Source organism: Aphelocoma coerulescens, chromosome 4 (genome assembly GCF_041296385.1).
Source record: "Aphelocoma coerulescens isolate FSJ_1873_10779 chromosome 4, UR_Acoe_1.0, whole genome shotgun sequence".
Taxonomy (NCBI): Eukaryota; Metazoa; Chordata; class Aves; order Passeriformes; family Corvidae; genus Aphelocoma; species Aphelocoma coerulescens.
In genome coordinates, this window is record NC_091017.1 from 35,877,418 (window position 1) to 35,884,248 (window position 6,831).

The following is a 6,831-nucleotide window of genomic DNA, read 5'->3' on the forward strand; positions in this document are numbered from 1 at the left end:
TATCAGATCCTAAGTCAGCTGTAACTCACAGCATTTTAGGAAATATTTTTCAATAGTAACATCAGCTTCATGTGAAATTTTCTATCTAGAGTTTAAAAACAAGCATCACATCATCAAAGTGAGAACTGAAAGGGAAGGCAACTGTTTCAGTGTGCCATACTTTTACTAGAGTATATCTAAAGTGGTAACTAATGAATGGCCATTTTAAGAACTGTTTGATTGCATAATTTTGTAACTAATTAATTAGTCTCATGTGGCATCTAAGACTATGTCTTTGATGAATTAGAAATCAAACATTATATGAATGAGCCCAGAAAAAGGTATTATGAGCAGGCAGCATCAGAATCAATGCACAGTTCTATCCTTTGATAGTTTTTCCTCTGTGATGCCAGGCAGAAATGACTCCCATTTTGTGATTAAAAGAAGTTTTTGTCTCAGAATTCATTGTAATGCTCGCACACACTTGTCAGCAGACATTTTGTAACAAGCAGAAAAATAGTTTTTCAGATGGCTATGCTGAAAAATGCTAAATTTTCAAAGTTTTCCAGCATCTGCATATTGTAAGAAAACTCACCCACACAAAACTGAGCTTTCTCCAAGAAAACTTTCTAGTATCTAAGCCTGTTTCATTTATTCATCTTTTCCATTCTATTTAGGCTTAGTTTGCTGCTTTATTTTACTTCTTCAGGTTTTGATTTTGATTGTCTCCTTGGAGCAAACTGCTTGATGACCTTCTATTTTGGAAATCACAGTTCTAACCCACCATGCCGGGAAGAACAGATTAGCCTGACTCTCAACTGAGTGTGTACCATCATTATCAGAAGCCTGAGCCAAAGGTTACCATATTCCCTGGGACTCCTGCCATTAGGTCCCCAGGCAATGTTCTACTGGATTTTAAATGAGGAATGACCTCTAGATAAAATGGCTGCATCTAAACAGTTTAGACATCCTGTTTTAGCTGGAAATGTATGTTGAGCTGAAATTAAAGATTTTTTTTTCTGATGTAAATATTCTGCTACACTTGATCCATATTACTTTGCAATGGGAAAGTGCAGCATTATGTAAAATGTAGCACACAGGTTAGCAGCTTTTGAACGGATTACAAAACCTGAACAAGCAGAGAGCTTTAAACTGACAAAAATACATGACACTACATATTTAATTGAAAGCTGAAAGATGTGCCAGACAGCACTAATGTCCTTCCTCATGAACCACATTTGCAAATTCTAATCTATCATATCCTTCTACATAGGAGGCTGTTAAATTGGTTTAAATGAAAAACCACTCTGAACTGTATTTGCAAAATATGTAGAATACTTGGATTCACAGAATCGTACCTCCTTGAGTTGGAAAGGACCTTAAATGTCATCCAGTTCCAGCCCTCCTGCCACAGGCAGGGACACTTTCTTCTAGACCAAGTTGATTAAAGCCCCATCCAACCTGGCCTTGAATGCTTCCAGGGCTGGGGCACAATTCCTCTGGGAAACCTGTTCCAGTGTCTCGCCACATTGACAGTGAAGAATTTCTTCCTAGTACCTAATCTACTCTTTTTCAGTTTAAAGCCATTTTCCATTGTTTTATCACTACATATTTTTTGTAAGAAATCCTTCACAGGTGAAAACTTCATGTGTGGATAGGAATATATTCATTTTTCATGTGTTCTTGTAAGACCCTTGGAGAGCATTCACAGGATATCTCTGTGACACATCTTTCCATTAACTCCAGATACAAAATCTTGTATCTGGAGTTAATGGAAAGATGTGTCACACCATGCCTAATCTAGAAATTCAGTGTTACCTACTGTGCTTCTGAGATTATAGTACTTATTTTAGAAAGTATAGAATGTATCTTGGGATCATTTAACATCCTGAAGCACCTTACACTAAAGTTACTGTAAAGAATTCTCTTTTAAATAACCACCAGCACAAATGAGAATCAGAACCCCATTAGGAACACATAAAGAACTAATGTGGATAACTTCGTTTCCATTTTTGGGAAATCATACCCAGGAGTGTATTTAAACATTGCTAATGTTTAGGGAGGAGCTGGGTAAACTGAGACAGAACCTAGATACAACCTACCATTACCTAATCTTCCATTAGCTATCTTCTTTCCAAATTATCTTGCTAGCCCCTTTATTGCCTGTGACTCATGATGTGAGAGACATATCACAAAACACAGCACTCTGACTGGGCAATCTCCTAATCTAGCCAGAATATGGTAAAAGCTGGATGTCTAGATGTAGGCTGGAGGAGATCACCTATTTTCATTGGGAATTAACAGCTGCAAACTTGGGCCAAAAGGGTCCTTTTCTGGAGGATCCTGGTGGTTTTTCTCCATTGAAAAATACAAAAATTGCATAATCCATATTCATTTCACTCCAGAATGCTTCAATGGATCTTGGTGACATCTGTTTGCCAAATGAGAAATGGGAAACAATTGCAGAAGTTTCCCTGGAACTGAAGGTTCAGAGTTGACACTTAAAGAATGCAGCCTTTGCTTTCACTAATGCAAGTAAGGACTTAATTAAGGACTTGAAACATATGCATGAGAAGGAAGGAATCTAGCAAAGCTGACCATACACTGGGTTGCAACACAAGCCTACTGTGGCTCCAAGAGGTTGTAAGAGTGGCCCCCAGGGATGGGGGCTGGAGGAAAGCAGATTACAGACAGCTACGTGAGAAACTATGGCCTCCCTTTATCTGGATCCCACAGTGAAAGTCATCCAAAGTGCAGGACTTTTCCAGGCTTTAGTCAACATATAGTTACAGGGAGGGTGGCAGTTTATAAAGAAATTTGGTCAAGGAAGTTCTCTTAATTTTCTTAAACTTTCATCCAGTCCTTAAAAAGTAGAATAGTCACAATATTGAGCTCCACAAGCTGTTTTTAAAAACTGAATGAGTATCAGACTACATTTTCAGATCTACACTTCTGAAGTACGCTTTTCTCTGATGATCTGCAGCCCCTTCTTACAAGGCATATTTACACAGTTTTTGGTAGGACTTATCCCCAAACCAAGAGAAAAAATTACTTATTTTTCTTTGCTAATTATACTATTACCTATGCTTAAAATCAGGGAAAGCAAATCGGTTGAAAATTTGACCATAAACTATATGTGGGAGGCAGGCTGCCAAGAAGTACTGAAACACATGTAAGTTTTGTTTTCTTAGCAGGAAAGAGAGCAATTGTGAAAGCCTGGGGATATCTACACTGGGTGGTAAAGCTAACAGCAGAAAATCAAAGAAATCTTAGCACTAAGCCAACAGTGTAACAAAAAATAGGAGTCAGCTCTTCATGTCCATGCAGATTATCACTCTGATAAGACTGTGATAGAGGGTAAGAATTCTTTCCCAGTATGGTGTTGACACTGCATAAGCTTTAATCTGTTGTTCTTTGGCTTTTGGATCTCTTGCTTCGCAACACAAACACTAACAAATTGACAAAAGCTGTGTTTGCACATTAGAGCTACTTGCAAACTAGCATTTCAAGTTCAAGTTTGGACATACGAGCACGCAAAGCAAAATGAAGTGGAAAGCTGTGATTTTAATGGGGATTTAATCTCTTTTGTTCTTTGACCTTTTGCGGCTCTCAGAATACATCAACGCTTCTGTCGCATGAGTTGCCTTATTGGCTTAGTTCATGCTGATACAGCCAAGCAAGCATTCAAGTGCAAGTGCAAGTGTAGGGTTTGATGGTACATGGCACTGTTTCCAACAGCAAGTACAAGGGTGCTAGCAGCATTACCTGATGGGGTACGAATCCTCTGAATCGGCCCAGCTGCGAGCCCAAGCGCAGTGACTCCTGCAGCTGGACAGAAAGAGCCTCAGAGCTCAGTCAGAAAGTAACTTTAGAAGAGTGGCTCAGGCAGCTGGCAGTGCACTGAGTCTGGGGGAAGCGCCAAGCCAGCTGAGTATCTTTCCTGCAGAAAAAGGCAGAACAGCACTGAAACAGGACTATAACACAATTTTCTCTGACTATAACACAAAAGTCTGATTATTGAGAAAACAGCATACTGCATTTTAATGTATATAATAGGGCCGTTTATTTCCCCTTCCCTTTTAAGCCACAAAGCAACTAGCAACCCTGTAATGGAAGTCTCTAGTCAGAAGTGCAGCAGGAACTGAACTACAAGGGGAACCCACAGGAGAAGAAGAACCCACAGCAGGAGAAATGAGGGTTACAACAGTGTTCAGTCAAGATGAAGCCAACAGTACTTTGTGGATTACCTGTGTGATAACAGGTCTAACATTCTTTCACTGAAGCATTAGAGAAAAGAAAAAAAACCCAGCAACTAGGCCTCTCAGATTTCTCATAACAATCTATCTCTCACATGAGCCCTCTGCAAAAATTCAGCTGGGTACACTCTAATAATATACAAAAGAAATAATTTGGGAGATTCTTTCCAAGCATTTTTCCATCCAGGCTGCAATTGAAATTCTGAATAGTAGCAGTGGTATCTGCTATAACAGGAATATTATATGGAAGAAAAACATCTGAGTAAGGGAAAAAGATGTCATGTTTGTTGTTGAAATCTGAGAAATGACTGGTATCACAATGACACTTCACATCTTTAGAGATCACCAAGAGAAAAATTCCTGGTTATTGATCAGCTGCAGAAGAGATTCACATTTTGTAGGGATCAGATGCAACATAAAAACTGCAGGTGTAGTGTTCAGACTTTTCAATGTAAGTCATTCAGTCCCAGAGGAGAAAAAGAGGGAGAAAAAGTTAAACCTATTACATTGAAAGAGTCAGCAAAATTTAGGAGTATACTGGGTATTCAAACATACAGAGCTGTCTGAGTTCAAAAACCTTCATTTTATAGGCTAGTGAGCTGTGATGGAAAAATTGTCCATGTGATCATGAAAAGTAGTAGAGTGAGTGAATGGGAGTTTGGGGAGAGAGCTGTTACAGTCATGTGGGCCTGATCATATCTCACATAAAATCCTCAGATATTTTCCTCACATAATGAGGGTTTTTAAAGTCAGATCTTGTCATATACAACAGGATGAATCCTTTCATCTTCCTTCAGGATGATGTTTCTATAAGGCAGGTATAGCTTTTGTTTGGGTATCACCTGTTTACTGCAACTATGCCACAGCTGTATTCAGAGCATGCTTCAGCCAGTTCTCACTTTTATTTTTGACTGCATATTTCTATTTCAGGAGACCTGCACAGGAAAAAAAAACCCAGGTGACCAGAAAGACCCTGTCTTAAGTATGGGATACATTCACCTATATCTGAAAATTAAGATGTGTGACCTGGAGTTGTTTCCGATTTCCCAGAGCACAGGAGCACGTTGGACTGCCAGCTTGCACCATCTGTCAGACATTAATTCTCACACTTCAGAAGGCTGGCTTTCACACAGTTAATAAATTCCATCCAAATCTCAAAGTTTTTCACACAGCCAGCTGAAGAATACCTCTGATAAGGCATGCTTGTACAGCTTAGCAGACCTCCATGGAATGCCATGCCAGCTTTTCCATTGAAGGAAATAGAGATAATGCTCCTGTGAATGCCGAAACCAAATGATTAAATAACAAGTAAATGTACTGCAGAAGACTAAAAAGGAAATAACTACTGAAACTGAACTAATTTTTAGAGAAAGACACTTATTTCAGTCAAATAATGGCACTGGTATACCCAGTGCCAAATACAGATAGGACAAGGCATCACAGCAGGAAAAAATGTTTCTGCATTTTTGTTCATTTAGTCTTTTCCAAAAGAACAAAATCCATGGAACTGCTTTTGGAAAACTATCCTTAGGCATTAGAAGGTTGCCATCTGCTTACTTTCTCTTCTTTCATCAAAGACTGAGCAGACTCACAACAAACCAAGCATCCCCATACTTGCAGATAAAGAGAATTCTCTATGTATATTCTTATAAATCAGGGGAAGCCTGAAGAGCTTACAACATTGCATGTGGCTGAATAGCCTTCAAATACAAAAATACGTGGAATTCCCTGCTGGGTCCCACCCAGCCCAGCAGTACATCTCGGACTGTGACACTGTGAGGTGAGCACATGAGCTTGGGGCATTATCTGTGACCCCTTTCCCCTATATTCACCAGCATCCAGAATTGTTGTATTAGGAATGTTAGAGGATAAAAGCTTGCCTAATTCTTACAAAGTCCATATATAAACTTGCTATGCTTGAATTTGTGTAATCCTCTTTGAATGTCCTGACACAGAGAAATATAGGTGAAATGGGCTGAAAGTCTTCAAAGAACACTTGTAGATCCTGCTGAAAAACACTTGTAGATCCTTCTTGGATCCCACATATATTGTTTAGAGAACTTACATTCTAAGTTCTATATTCACACTACATTTCAGGAAACTCTCATTAATATGTCAGTCTCCTAAGGTCTCCCTTTGACCTGAGGATTCAGTTCTCCAACCTCTGAGAATACAGATTAACCTAACTGACTTAAATTGTTTTATCCTGGAAATGGGATAATTCAGTGAAATTGCAATTAATTCCCACAAATGTGTCTGATAGAATTTAGCCTGAAGCATGCAGTAATGTGAAAAAATATGTAATATTTTTATTAAAACAGAGCAAACTACTTTGTGTGGGAAAGAGAATGTTTAAAAATGTTTCCACATCTTTGTGTTTCCCATTAGTCTCTCCTGGATCATAGCAAAAACTGTAAACTTCAGAGGCCAAAAGTTTTTAGGCTAATTTAACTCTGTGTGAGTCTCTATTCCACGTGGAGTTCAATGTCTCTCTGCTATTCCTGTATTTGCTCATGGCATGCTACAAAGTTTGCAAGTCATTGACCAATATTTCTGTTCTGGCATTATAAATGGGCATGGCCTTTTCTGCTCGATG